This window comes from Tachyglossus aculeatus, chromosome 23 (genome assembly GCF_015852505.1).
Source record: "Tachyglossus aculeatus isolate mTacAcu1 chromosome 23, mTacAcu1.pri, whole genome shotgun sequence".
Classification (NCBI taxonomy): domain Eukaryota; kingdom Metazoa; phylum Chordata; class Mammalia; order Monotremata; family Tachyglossidae; genus Tachyglossus; species Tachyglossus aculeatus.
This window is the reverse complement of record NC_052088.1, coordinates 32,591,548-32,606,883: the sequence shown is the minus strand read 5'-3', so window position 1 is coordinate 32,606,883 and position 15,336 is coordinate 32,591,548. Positions and strand designations below refer to the sequence as shown.

At 42.1% G+C, this 15,336-nt stretch overlaps 1 protein-coding gene and 1 non-coding gene across 2 annotated transcripts in view; one reads left to right on the top strand and one right to left on the bottom strand.

The window, feature by feature from the left end:
- Positions 1 to 15,336, top strand: part of HCN1 (hyperpolarization activated cyclic nucleotide gated potassium channel 1) — a 363,494-nt gene that overhangs the window by 70,218 nt on the left and 277,940 nt on the right. The gene's annotated exons all lie outside the window — the stretch shown is intronic.
- LOC119944998 lies at positions 14,720 to 14,857 on the bottom strand. Its single transcript, XR_005456134.1, has one exon. It is a non-coding gene; the product is annotated as a small nucleolar RNA SNORA7 (small nucleolar RNA).

The window sequence follows — 15,336 nt, the reverse complement described above, 5'->3', positions numbered from 1 at the left end:
TTCCCTTTCCCCCTCCCAGCCCCACAACACTTGTATATATATATATGTCATTTATATATTTGTATTCATGTGTGTCTGCCCCCTCTAGACTGTAAGCTCATTGTGGGCAGGGAATGTGCCTGTTTATTGTTGTATTGTCCTCTCCCAAGTACACTGCTCTGTACACAGTAAGTGCTCAATAAATACTATTGAATGAATGAATGAGTGAATTCTGTTGTACTTTGCTCTCCAAAGTGCTTAGTCCAGTGCTCTGCACATAGTAATAATAAGTGCTTAGTACAGTGCTAAGAGCTTAGTACAGTGCTAAGCACTTAGTACAGTGTTCTGCCCACAGTAAGTGCTCAATAAATATGATTGAATGAATGAATGAATAATAACAAAAATTGTGGTATTTGTTAAGAGTTTACTATGTGTCAAGAGCTGTTCTAAGCACTGGGGTAGATAAAAGGTAGTTGGGTCAAACACTGTCTCTGTCCCACATGGGGCACACAGTCTTAAGCCCCATTTTATAGCTAAGGGAACTGAGTCCCAGAGAAATTAAATGACTTGCCCAAGGTCACACAGGAGACACGAGGTGGAGCCAGGATTAGAACCCACCACCTCTGACTCCCAGGCCCATGCTGTTTCTACTAGACCACGTGGCTTATTGAGAAAGCATTCAATAAATATGACTGATTGATTTAATCCTACAATTAATCAATTGGTAGTATTTACTGAGCACTTACTGGGTTCAGAGCACTGTACTGAGGGCTTGGGAGCAGACTAAGCTTTTTCAATCCATGCTGAATCAGAGGCAGACCTTCTATTTGGTTTATAGTCTGATTCTCTGTCAGCGTAGGCTCTGAGTCAGGGACCTCTTAATCTCAGATGGACTGTGCTAATTCTTCTTTGCTTATGTTCATGCTTATGTTGCATTCCCTCTTCTTTTCCTTTTCCCCTGGAATTGTGCCACCCTCTGCCAATGTGTTTCTCACAGGCTTATTTTTTTGTCTCCCAATACAGCCTCCAAATTTTCAGTGCTGAGTCATCCAATCAATCTTAATTGTCTCTTTCTCCAGCTGTCTCTGTTTCTTTGGGGGGAAATTCACTCCATTAGAGATGCATTTTTAAAATCCAAAAGGAAGAAATCATTAGATTTGGGTATGGCAGAATTTTAATTGCTAATTTGGAAGTTACAAAGGACATGACCATATTTTACTACTTCTCATAGGCACGGAGAATTTGGCAAACCACAGAAGTGTGGCCAGAGAATTGTCTGTGCTTGTGTTTAAAAATGTTAATAATAATAACATCTTGAATTTACATGGCACGTGTTTTAGTTTTTCACAGTGTTTTGACATCAGTTATCTCACTGTATGCTCACTCCATCACTTCAAAGTAGTGAGAGGCAGGTAGAGTTTTCTTCATTTTACGATGAGGAAACTAAGGATTCAAGAGATAAAGATTTGTCTGCGGTCCCTCGCATTCTCGGCTAAACCAAATTCTCCCTTTCAGTTTAGACTTTAAAGGGTCATATCGATTCTTGGAGTTTATTCCTGACCAAAATGAATTTCCTTTATAAATAGCCCAACGACACGATTAAACTTTTTCAGTCCTTTTAATCTCTTCCACTCCATCCTAAAACAGGTGATAGGAATGAAATCTCATAGAATACTTTATCATTCTATGAGTTGGGGACTTTAAAACACTCAGTTCTCCTAAAACACTCAGGTTATGTGCTTGACAAAATTCATGGTAAGAAGAAATTGGATTTTAGCATGCACACCTCAGCAGAGGAAGTCATATCCACAAATATTTTCATGACTGTTTCTTCAAACGTTACCATGTTCCCTAAAGGTGGATGAGTTGTGAGAGTAACGTTCCCTAGCTTCTTAAGAGCATTCTACTCAAAATGTAGAGTGTAGGTGCATGTGGTAGGAAAGCACTGTAGGAGTACTCTAGACTGTGAGCTGGTTGTGGGCAGGGATTATCTCTCTTTGTTGCTGAATTATACCTTCCAAATGCTTAGTACAATGCTCTGCACACATTAAGTGCTCAATAAATATGATTAAATGAATGAATATTTATTGTGGCTGTTTTATCAGACTAAGTCTTGCTGCTGTAGGAATTGTCCATTCTTGGAGTAAGTCAAAAATTCACTTCTCTGTCCTCCACCCAGGATTTTCCTGTTAATGTCTGGGAAAAGAGGGTCACATGATGTGTTCCCCATAACCATGCTCTGCTTTGGTTATGATTAATAATCATGATTATTATGCAGAAATAATAATGCTTGCACTTGGATCTGAGATCTTAGAGCATTTGGTATTCACTCCACCCTCAGCCCCATAGTACTTCCATACATGTCTATGAATGATACATTATAAATTATTTATTCATATTAATGTCTTCCCCTCTCAACTCTAAGCTAGTTTTTTTTTTGGGTGGTGGTGGCCTTTTTATATGGTATTTATTTAGGGCTTACTAAGCTCGTTGTGGGCAGGGAATGTGTCTGTAGTTATATTGTACTCTCCCAAGCACTTAGCACAGTGCTTTGCACTCAGTAAGTGCTCAATAAATATGGTTGAATGAATGAATGAATAGTCCAGGAACTGCACTAAGCACTGAGATAGATACAAGCTGATAAATTTGAACACAGTCCAAGTCCCAAGTGGGACTCACAGTCTTAATCCTCATTTTACAGATGAGGTAACTGAGGCACAGTGTAGTTGTGACTTGCCCAAGGTCACCCAGAAGACCAGTGGCAATGCTAGGCGTTAGAATGTGGGTCTTGTGACTCCTAGACCTGTACTCTTTTCATTAGGCCACACTTCTTTTCATGCTGTGGGGGGGGGTATGTTCCACTCCCCAGCTTGCTCTGATCCACACCCTGGGAAAGTCAGAGAACTCCACTCCTCTCCATCCACTCTAGACTGTAAACTCAATGTGGGCAGGGAACAAGATATACCCATAGTAATAGGGTACTATCGCACTCTCCCAAGCTCTCAGTATAAGTCCTGTGCAAACGATAAGTGCTCAATAAATGCGATTGATTGATTCTGCCTCCAGAAGCAGCATGGTGTAATAGGGCACTGGCCTGAGAATCAGAAGGTCATAAATTCTAATCCCACTCTGCCACTTTTCTGCTGTGTGGCCTTGGGCAAGTCTCTTCACTTCTCTGGGCCTCAGTTACCTCATCTGTAAAATGGGGATTAAGACTGTGAACCCTGTGTGGGACAGGAACTGTCCAACCCGATTTGCTTCTATCCACCCCAGTGCTTAGTACTGTGTCTGGCACACAGTAAATGATTAACAAATGCCATTATTATTATTATTATTATCATTATTATTATCATCAGTCTTCCCCATTACTGCTTTCTTCCCCTCCCCCCCTCCAAAAAAATGTGGATTCATCATAACATATCTACAGATCTCAATACCTTTGGAAGAGAGACATAGCCTAAATCTGACAGATGGGCTCGAAACAGAGGTAGAAGATGAGAATACACACTGGGGAAGGAGCAATTTCAGCAAGATTTAAAGGTCAAAATGAGACAATATTAGAAGGTCAGTAACATCTTTCATGCCCTAAGAGGGCTCAGGCTAACTTTCCCAGTTACTGGATGGATGTATACCTGTTCTTCGTTTTCACAGAAACCATTACTGAAAGCATAGTTGAAAAGACTATTACACTACTGACAATCCCTTCCATGCAATGGACACTATCGTCTACTGAATTACAGTCTCATTGAATTAAAGTGAAATGGAGAATTGGAAAACTGGGATTCTATTTTCAGCTCTGTCACTATCACATCAATCGAGCTTGAAAAGAGATTTCACCTTTCACTTAGTTTCCTGTTCTAAAAAAGCAACTCCTCACCCGCTTCCCCTCCTCCTAAGGAAGTTCTGTAGTGTGAGCTTTGTGGTCAAAGAAGAAATTAGTTGGAAGCAAGAAATCGAGTTGGTGGGTACATCCCCTACCCACAAAGAGTTTATAGTCTAGGGGGCACTTACATTCGAGAAGGTAGATTGTAAGTGCCCCATGGGTAGGGATTGTGTCTATCAACTCTATCGTATTTTCCCGAGGACTCCAAAGTGCAGTGCTCTGGAAAAAATATGTGCTCAGTAATTACTTATTGATCGATTGGCAATGGAATTGAGCCAATTCCTCACTGTTTCAGAGAGGAAGTCAGCTTTGCGGGTAAAGATATGTCTCAATATTGGATTGAGACCGTGAGGCCCACGTGGGATAGAGACTGTGTCCAACCTGATTTACTCGTATCCACCCCAGCACTTAGTACAGTGCCTAGCACATAGTAAGCAATTAACAAATACCACAATCGTTACTACTACTACTGCTAATAATGATGGCATTTATTAAGCGCTTACTATGTGCAAAGCACTGTTCTATTATTATTACTCATTTGGCCAGTCTTACTGTAGTCTCCCACTTTGGAGATCTTTAAGGATAAACAGCTATCAATTTCAGATTTTTCACCAGCTCCTCCACTTAGAAATTCCTTGAGAGCATGGGATTGTGTATACCAGCTCTGTTGATCTGTACTCTCCCAAGCGTTCAGCACAGTGCTGGGCATACAGTAAGCACTCAATACATAATATCGATTAGCCTAAAGATAAAATCCACCTGGCCCAGTTGACCTCGACTTGGAATTTTCAGATGCTGGTGAAACCGCTGCAGGAAGCGGAATGATTCTAGAATTAAAATAAGTCTTTTCTTGCTCTTGTTCATTTCAATGGCCAGATGTTACGACTCATTTTGCTAGGCTTAGGTTAAGAAATATAGAAAGTATTGTACTTTAAGAGGTCAAAATTCAAGTTAAGTAAATCATCACTAAAAATAATCCAACTAAAACATTTATAACTAGCCTAGAATCCAGATGAGTAAATCAAACTTGATGGCTACCTTAATGTATTCTTTCCCCACTGTGATTTTAAATTCAGCTATTTTTTCAGCAGTGATTAGAAAAGCAGCATGGCTTCGCAGATAGAGCAAAGGCCCAGGAGTCAGAAGAACCAATTCAGGCTCTGCCACTTGTCTGCTGTGTGACCTTGGACAAGTCACTTAGCTTCTCTGTGCCTCAGTTATCTCATCTGTAAAGTGGGGATTAAGACTGTGACCCCCATGTAGGACATGGACTGTGTCCAACCTGATTAGCTTGTATCTGCCCCAGCACATAGGACAGTGCTTGACACATAGTAAGGACTTAACAAATGCTATTATTATTATCATTATTATTATTATCATTGTCATTATTATTATATGCCCCCCAAGCAGTCCCAGAGCAGGGTGCATTGCAGGGCAACAAGGGGCTTGTATTGTTGTGTTACTAGTGTTTGGGTCAGACTGATTTCCTATCTGCCTTTTTGTATCAATAAGCAAGTCCAACAACTAGACATTCACTCTCCTGTATACACATTCCTTCTTTACTATTAACTAACCTAATTTATAAAACGGGGAGAGTTTTGCGCAGGACTCCTCTTAAATGTACTGTGAGAAGCAGCGTGGCTTAGTGGCATGAGCACGGACTTGGGAATCAGAGGACATGGATTCTAAGGAATGGGTCCAACACAATTTACTTGTATCCACCCCAGCTCTTAGTACCGTGACTGGCACATAGTAAGTGCCTAACAATCATTCTAGAGAAGCAGCATGGTGTAGTGGGTGGAATATGGGCCTGGGAGTCAGAAGGTCATGGGTTCTAATCCCAGCTACAACACTTGTCTGCCATGTGACCTTGGGCAAGTCACTTCACTTCTCAGAGCCTCAGTTACTTCATCTGTAAAATGGGGATTGAGACTCTGAGCCTCACATGGGACAGGGACTGTGTCCAAACCTATTTGCTTGTCTCCGCCCCAGTGCTAGTACAGTGCCTGGGGTATAGTAAGTGCTTAACAAATATTATTATTATTATTATTATTATTATTACTATTACTATTATCATTCTCTGTGCTTCAGTTACATCATCTGTAAAATGGGGATTAAAACTGTGAGCCTTATGTGGGACAGGAACTGTTTCCAGCCCAATTAGCTTGTATCTACCCCAGCATTTAGAACAGTGCCTGGCACATAGTAAGTGCCAGCAAATACCGTAATTATTATCATTATTATGAGCTATGAAAAGTTACAGATGCAAAGCCATGATGGTGGAGGAGGGGACGTGGAAGTGGAGCAGATCAGAGACCCAGCAGTTACCAAGATAATTATCAAGCTCCGAGGAGACATTTAGTGTGAATAATTGAATAAATTAGAACTCATGTACTCTTCAGGTTAATCTGCCACTTTCCAATAAAACCAATAACATGGCTTCCATCCCTATGCTGTTCCTATTTGAACACAGTTTGGGGTTTCCTAAATATTTCCACTGAGAAACAACTATCGACATCATTTTGTTTGTCCAAAGGCAACTTAGTGCTGGAATTTTTAAAAATGGTTAAGAAAAAGAAACACAGTTAAATGAGGCCTGAAAATTGGTGAAGACATAAAGTGCACTTGTATCTGTGACTTTGTCAAAGGCATCAATCCGCACCTAAGGAAGAGTGACGTTATAAGGAGCCAAAGGAACAGATCAACACTTATTCTGTCCCTGAGGTGCCAGCCATGTCCCCTTATCGCTAGGACTGAAGGGCAGCTTGAATCAACAAGCTGAGATTACCGGGTATTGCACAGGAATTTGAAGAAACTAGAAAGCCAAGTTGCTTCATTACTGCTACTATATCTCACAGTCTAAGGGAGAGGGAGAACTGGTATCTTTTCCCCATTTTTATGGATGAAGAACTGAGGCCCAGAGAAGTTGTCACTTTCCCAAGGTCACACAGTTAAAGTGGCAGTCTCCCTGACGCCTAATCCTGTGCTCTTTCTGAGGCCACACTGCCGCTCTTCAGGCAAAGCGTCATTTTTAATGGGCATTGACTGTTATAGAAAATTTCAAGTTTTTAATCATTAAACTGAGAGATAGCTGCAATCTACTGCTTTCATGCTCTTGCTTTTATTGCCTGTTTGATCTAGATGATCAAACTAGGAAGCTTTCTATTTTCTTGGAACTTGTTTTTCAGGGTTCATCTTTTCTTCATCAGAAACTTTTCTTTTCTATGTTATTCCTTGTAAAGCTTCCTTCAGTCTGAAACAATAAAGTCTTTAAAGGGATTGCATTCCCAACGCCAAATATGCATTATTTTAACTCGTTGAATCTTTGGTTCACTTACAGGAACATATGAAATGTCAGATCATCTCTCCATGATGGATCTCCCATTTCTAAAGAATTGATCAATAGATGTTTAAATGAGCAAAAAATAAGACAATTTATGTCTCCTGTCGGATTCCTTATTGGCTAGGACTTCAGGAAATGCAGTCCCTTCACAAATAAACTCAGTTTTCTCTTTTGTTTTTAAAAATGGCATTTTTTACTATGTGGCAGGCACTATACTAAGTACTGGAATAGGTAAAAAAAAATCAGGTTATTTAGAGTCCATGTCCCACATGGGGCTCACAGTCTTAATTCCCATTTTACAGATGAGGGAACTGAGGCACAGAGAAGTTAAATGAGTTGTCCGAGGTCACACAGCAGTTAAGTGGCAGAGCTGGGATTAGAACCCATGTCCTCTGATTCCCAGGCCCATGCTTTTCACACTAGACCACACAAGGAAATCTCTTCTGCCGTAGCAGTCACCCTCGCCTAGCCTTTTCCAGTGACACAACCCAGGTAACCCAAACTGGTTCACGCTGTTGAAAAATTGTGTCCCCAAATCCCTTAGCAGCATTCTAGCTGAGGTGCAGTGTGAAAGCAAACATTAGGCCACAAGTAAATGCCCTTAGATGTTCTGATAGACGGGGCCCAGGAAAATATGTGAAGCAGGACTCAATACCATAGAGAGAAAGAAAAAAGAATCTCCTAAATGATAATATTTTGAGGAGGGTGAAAGTAGAATGTGGCCAAGAACAGTAAAGCATCGACATCCAATTACCAGCTCAGCTATTTACTTGGCTAAGCTTTGTATTCTGATTAGGTTAAAGGTGACCTCAGATGCAAATACATAAAAGCTTTTTAAACTATTAGAACAGATAGTAGGATGGCTACTAGGGCAGCTCTTCAATTCTCAATTAAGGTTATCCAAATTGTTATCCTAGATCAGGTTCTGTGTTTTTGATAGAAGGCAAGGAGTCTCCTGAAAGGCTTTGGTTTGTAAATTGTCCTGAGATGATTTGGATAAACGGCATGGAAAGCTGACTACCAGGAAGTCAAATGGAAAACTGAAACCAGTTATCTCTGTGTATTTTGGTGATAATTTTGAAGGGGGCCTGAGGGGAAAACATCTATTTTAGCACTGCTAAATGAGTTGACAGGTGGGGAAGTCACTTTTCTCACTATCCACACTTCCTATTTTTGGAGTTTTCATATGGATGGACATTCAAAATGAGGAAATCAGTATCAATCAATTGTATTTATTGAGTGCTAACTATGCAGAGCACTGTACTAAGTGCTTGGGAGAGTACAATACAATACACATCAGAGAAGAAATTGTCCTGCAAGATAATCTCTAAAGCTATCTAATAATTGGCATTCTCACCATGTTTTTCAAGATGTTCTCACGGGACTTATTTTTTTTCCTGTCTACAAAGGATTTCAGGAGAGAGGGGGAGAAAAAGATAATTTTTTCCACAAATGCCATTGCTATTGCAATTGCAGTAACTGAGGAAAAAAATTAGAGAACATTTACTGCATATGGAAGTGTTTGGCATTGTAGTTTCTTTAGAGTACTCCCATTTTGAAAAGTGAAAACTAGTTCGAGGAGAATGTGCATTCACTAATGAGGTGTGAACAATTTTTCATACCTTCTCTATGGGCCCAGTATTCGTTTCTACAAAACTGAAGACCCATGCACATCTTCTCTGCTATACACAGCTCTCTCCTCAAAATTTTGTGTGAGGGGGAAGAAAAGAATTGTGTGGTAGAAGCCAGATATCCTGTAGCCTAATGGATGTACCATCTCACAGCACGTCTTTTTTATGGTATTTTGAAGTCTGTCTCCCCACTTCTAGACTGTAAGCCTGTTGCCGAACTGTACTTTCCAAGTGCTTTGTACAGTGTCAGCGCACAGTAATAGCTCAATAAATATGAATGATTGAATGAATGAATGAATGAATGAATGAATGAATGAATGAATGCACTTACTGTGGGACAGGCACTATAGTAAGAGCTGGGGCAGATGTAAGGTAAACAGGTTGGACACTGTCCATGTCCCACATGGGGCTCACAGCCATAATCCCCATTTCATAGATGAGGTAACTGAGGCACAGAGAAGTTAAGTGACTCATTCAAGATCACACAGAAGACAAGTGGTGGAGCCAGAATTAAAGCCCAGATCCTTCTGACTCCCAGGCTTGTGCTCTATCCACTAAACCACACTGCTTCCCAAGTCCAGAGTATCACTTGAGCATTTTATGCAAACAGCACAGAAGGGTCATAATCACCACAGAAGCAACTGGAGCATTGCTATGTGCTCACTTTCCAGTTAATTCTTAATTCTCCCTCACTATGCTTCCACACCCCAGACAAAACACAACTTCCCATCCTTTCCGCTAATTCTGCTGAATAATATCTGTGGTAACTGAAATGAGCCGTAACTTTCATTGAACAATGAGAAGGCCCTAAAGCAGGTAACCAAGATGCAAGAGGACAATCAGGAAAACTGTGGGAGTGGAATTGCAGTGATTTTAATAAAAATTATGGGGTGGGGGTGAAAGAGAGCTATCGAGTTTGAGAAATGCAGCCTTCTGTGGTGTCCAGTGAGTCCAAGAGGCGGAGGGCTATGAAGGCACAAAGCTGTGCTCTCATTAGTTTAGTTTTGGGAAAGTGGAGGTAAGGTCCATTTGGCAATCACTAAACTGGTAAAATAGAAAAAGCAGAAACATTGACTGTTAAAGAAAAGAGAGATTTGTTTCTCCCCTTCAGTTAAGACTGCCCTCTAGAGGCAAACTTCTCTCATCATTCCAATTTAGGTGATAGTTTTCTGGGCTGGAGTGCCTTCAGAGCTCAGTGCTTTTCTGCAGAAATTACACCAGAAATTGCTGGTATTTATTGAGCACGTACTATGTGCAGAACACTACTAAACAGTTGGAAAACTACGATACAACAGAATTAGCAGACACATTCCCCGCCCATAATTGAATCATATTTCCTTATGTCTCTGTATTTTGGCCGTTTTTCTATGTATAGAAAGATCTCCTTAGTGGTGGAAAGTCAAGGAGTTGATTAGAATGATCTGCGTAGCACTTAGTACAATTCTCTGCACACAGTAAGTCGCTCAATGAATACGATTGATAGATTGGTTGATTGAGGATTTCCTCTATAGGGTTTTTTGTGATGAAGGCGATGCCATCTTTTTTTTTCAGTGGAATTTATTAAGCACTTTGCTATGTGTCAGGCAGTGTACTAAGCACTGGAGTAGATACGAGCTAATCAGGTTGGACCCAGTTTCCCTTCCATGTGGGGCTCACGGTCTTATTCCCCGTTTTATAGATGAGGTAGCTGAGGCCCAGAGAATTTAAGTGACTTGCCCAAGGTCACAAAGCAGACAAGTGGCAGATCAGGGATTAGAACCGAGGTCCTTCTGACTCCCTGGCCCATTCTCTGTCAACTAAGCCACACTACTTCTCTATTGGTTCTCTTCCGTGATGACATAGCGATATACATGGGGGATATACAGCTCCTTTAGTGCAGTGTTCTGCACAGACTAAGCCCTTAATAAATATTATGGATTGATTGTAGAAATTTAGTATTTTTGAAAAGAACAAGAAGCGGCAAAATAAGCATAATTAATTTGGTTCTCCTTCATTTTAGGCTCCTAGAGTGAAGGAATGGGGGATATTCTGGTCTTAGAAATTTATCAAGTCTCCTTAGGGTCATTTGAAAAGTGAAGGAGATCACTGCTGGTGTGGAAGTATTTTTATCCATTCAGATAAAATACCTATTATAATAGAAAGCATTTTCTCCTGCATCCTGTGTCATCGTGGCTGTCCGGAAGCCGTGTTTTCTAATAACCAACTTAGTAGTTGGCAGAACATGTATCATTTTAAAAGTTCACTGATAAACCAAAGGACCGTATTTTCTTTCTGCTTTTCAGTACTAGGAGATATAGGTACCAGTCAGTTAATCATATTTGTTGAGCGCTTACTGTGTGCAGAGCACTGTACTAAGCCCTTGGGAGAGTACAGTGTAACAATCCATTCGATTCATTCCATCGTATTTATTGAGCACTTACTGTGTGCAAGGCACTGTACCAGGAGCTTGGGAAAGTACAATATAACAATAAACAGACACATTTGGGCATGTCACTTAACTTCTCTGTGCCTCAGTTACCTCATCTGTAAAATGGGGATTAAGTCTGTGAGCCCCACGTGGGACAACCTGATCACCTTGCATCAGCCCCCATACCCCCCCCCACCGGTGCTTAGAACAGTGCTTTGCACATAGTAAGCGCTTAACAAATACCATCATTATTATTATTATTCCCTGCCCACAATTAACTTTCAGTCTAGGGGGTGGGGGTGGGGGGGCCGGGAAACAGTCTAGCCTGTTGTAACTCCTCCCCCTCCCATCCACCCCACGCCCCCATCCCTGCCAATTCAGCTCCTTGTTGGTTTCTAAGCTCTCCAGTCACAGGTGAGGTAGACACAGAGGGGCAAATTGTTTGTCAGAATCCCAGAGCCCATTTAGTGCCCACCAGGGCTTGAGAACCTGGGTGGGCTCTTCTAGACACCTGGCAGAATGCGACGAGATGTCCCACATTGGTCAAGATGGTCACATTTCGAGACCTGTCCAACCGCACCCACCCAAAGAGCTTGTGACAGGACTCAGGAGATCCGTTGCCAATGGCCGGGGTAACAAGAAGGTTCCTAGTCCCTGTGGCAACTGCACAGTAGCAGCAAGTAATCATGGGAAAGTGGGCGAAGTGACAGAAGAGAAAAGCTCTTCATCCTTTTCCTTAGAGGCAGCCGCAGCTCCACTGCTGAGGTCGCTGGTGTCTCCATGTTTTTTTTTCATGGTATTTATTAAGCGCTTACTATGTGCCAGGCACTGTACTAAGCGCTGGGATAGTTACAAGCTAAGCAGGTTGGACACAGTCCATGCCCCGGATGGGGCTCACAGTCAACCCCCATTTTACAGATGAGGGAACTGAGGCACTGAGAAGTTAAGCGACTTTGCCTTGGTCAAACAGCAGTCAGTCATATTTATGGAGTGCTTTCTGTGTTGAGAGCACTGTATTAAGCACTTGGTAGAGTACAATATAACAATATAAGACACATTCCCTGCTCATATGAGCTTACAGTCTAGAGGGGGAGACAGACAAGCATGGTGTATTGGAGAGAGCACAGTCCTACGAGTCAGAAGGTCCTGGGTTCTAATCCTGGCTCCACCACTTGTCTGCTTGCCTTGGGCAAGTCACTTCATTTCTCTGTGCTTCAGTTACCTCATCTGAAAAATGGGAATTGAGACTGTGAGCCCCACGTGGGACAGGGATTGTATCCATCTATATTTGCTTCTATTCACCCCAGCGCTTAGTACAGTGCCTGGCATATAGTAAATACTTAATACCACAATTTTTGTTATTATTATTATTAATAATAATATGAATAAGTACATTACAGCTTATATAGCAGACAAGTGGCGGAGCCAGGATTAGAATCCAGGGTCTTTTGACAACCAGGCCCATGCTACTTCTCATGACTCCACGGCTGAAAGTCCATTGGCTGGAGGTTTTGGGTGCAGCTTCTGGGAAATGCTTTTGTACCCCAAACCTCTAGAATCAGCAACTGGTGATGGTTGGAGTTCTGCTGGCACGGATGATAGGAGCGGAACTCCTCTCACCACTGCCCAGGCCATTTCACTGAGCAGCAACTGAGGCAGTGAGTAGCGTATATGTCATCCGTGTTCATGCGTACCCATCTTTGCATGCTTGTGAATGTCAGTCAGTTGAATTCATTGAGTGCTCACTGTGTGCAGAGCACTGTATTAAGTGTTTGGGAGGGAGTAGCAAGAGCATGGACCTGGGAGTCTGAGGACATAATAATAATAATGGTATTTATTAGGTGCTTAGTATGTACAAAGCACTGTTCTAAGCGCTGGGGAGGTTACAAGGTGATCAGGTTGTCCCACAGTCTTAATCCGCATTTTACAGATGAGGGAACTGAGGCCCAGAGAAGTGAAGTGACTTGCCCAAAGTCACACAGCTGACAATTGGTGGAGCCGGGATTTGAACCCATGACCTCTGACTCCAAAGCCTGTGCTCTTTCCACTGAGCCACGCTGCTTCTCTTGGGTTAGACATGGGTTAGACATTAGACATGGGTTCTAATTCCAGCTCCTCCACTTGTCTGCCGTGTGACCTTAGTGGAGCAAAGTGTGTGGGTTGGGTTGTAATAGGAGAGTAGTGAGCTGAATTAGGAGGGGGCAAGGTTGCATCACTCTACAGGTATGCCTCTGTATCTTAATAATTGTGGTGTTTATTAAGCCCTTACTATGTGGTAAGCACTAGGGTAGATACACAATAATCAGAGGACACAGCCCCTGCCCCACAAGGGGCTCACAGTTTAAGGGGGAGTGAGAACAGGCATTTAAACCCAATTTCACGGATGAGGAAACCGACTACTCATGTATGTGTGTCAAGGTATGCATGTTTATATATGTAGATCTATGTATTTGTGTGCATGCAAGGTTGTGTTCATATATAGCTCCATACACTTATGTGTGTCTGTCAGTATGTCCAATTGGAAATATGGAAATATGAAAATTAAAAGCCTTCCCCAACTACGCCCTCATTTCCCCTACACCCTCTCCCTTCTATCACACCCTTGCCCTTGGATTTGTACCCTTCATTCACCCAACCCTGAGGCCTGTAGCACTTATGTCCAGATCCATAATTTATTTATATTAATGTCTGTCTCCCCCTGCTCATTTTGAGCAGGGAATGTGACTACCAATGTTGTTACTTTGTATTCTTCCAAGCAGCTTAGTACAGTGCTCTGCACACAATAAGCACTCAATAAATTTGAATGAATACTTGATATGTCTGTATAAGCACTTGGATCAGTGCTTTGCATATAATGTGGGCTCAAATACTACCGCATGTCTGTGTGTATATTTGAATGCATGTAGTATGTGTGTGTCTCTCTAAATACGTCTATAGTTAGAGAAGGAGCATGGCGTAGTGGCTAGAGCACGGGCCTGGGAGTCAAAAGGTCATGGGTTCTAATTTCGGCTCCACCACTTGTCTGCTGTGTGACCTTGGGCAAGTCACTTCACTTCTCTGGGCCTCAGTTACTTCATCTGTAAAATGGAGATTGAGGCTGTGAGGCTCACCATGGGACAGGGTGTCTGTCCAACCCAATTTGCTTGTATTCACCCTAGCACTTAGAACCATGCCTGGCACAAAATAAGTGCTTAACAAATACCATAATTATTATTATAGTCATGTTCAGTTTGCCCATTCCTTAACTCTTATCTCGTCATTTGCTGTTGAGTCGTCTCCGACCCATAGCGACGCCATGGGCACATCTCTCCCAGAATGTCCCGCCTCCATCTGCAATTGTTCTGTAGTATATCCATAAAAGTTTTCTTGATAAAAATCTGAAAGTGGTTTATCATTGCCTTCTTCCACACAGTAAACTCGAGTCTCCACCCTTGACTCTCTCCCATGCTGCTGCTGCCTAGTATGGGTGAGTTTTGACTTGTAGCAGATTGCCTTCCTCTCACTAGCCACTGGCCAATCTAGGAATGGAATGGGTAGGCCTCTGCTTGACTCTCCCTCCCATAGTCGAGACTGGTAGAGTACTGGTAACTCTCCAGGTGTGATCCTGAAAGGGGTATTCCTTAACCCTCATCTGTAAAATGGGGATTAAGACTGTGAGCCCCACATGGGACAACCTGATCACCTTGTATCCCCCCCAGCACTTAGAACAGTGCTTCGCACATACTAAGCGCTTAACAAATGCTATTATTATTATTATTATTAACTCACCCTCCCCATTTACCCCTGTTCCCTGTCATCAGTCCTTTTTCTTCGTTGTCCTCATTTCCCTCCTTGTCACCTCTTTTTCAGTCAGTCAGTCATATTTCTTGAGAACTTACTGTGTGCATGGCATCCTACTAAGCGGTTGGGAGAGCACAGTATAACAATGTAACAGATGTATTCCCGGCCCATGAAGAGCTTACACTGCACCCTTCTTTTTCTGCACCTCTCTTTTCTCTTTCCATATCTTCTCTCTTTGCCTCCATGTCCCTCACTCTCTATCTCTGTGCCTTTATCTTGTCTTTTCAGCCCCGTCTCTTGACTCACTTTGAGA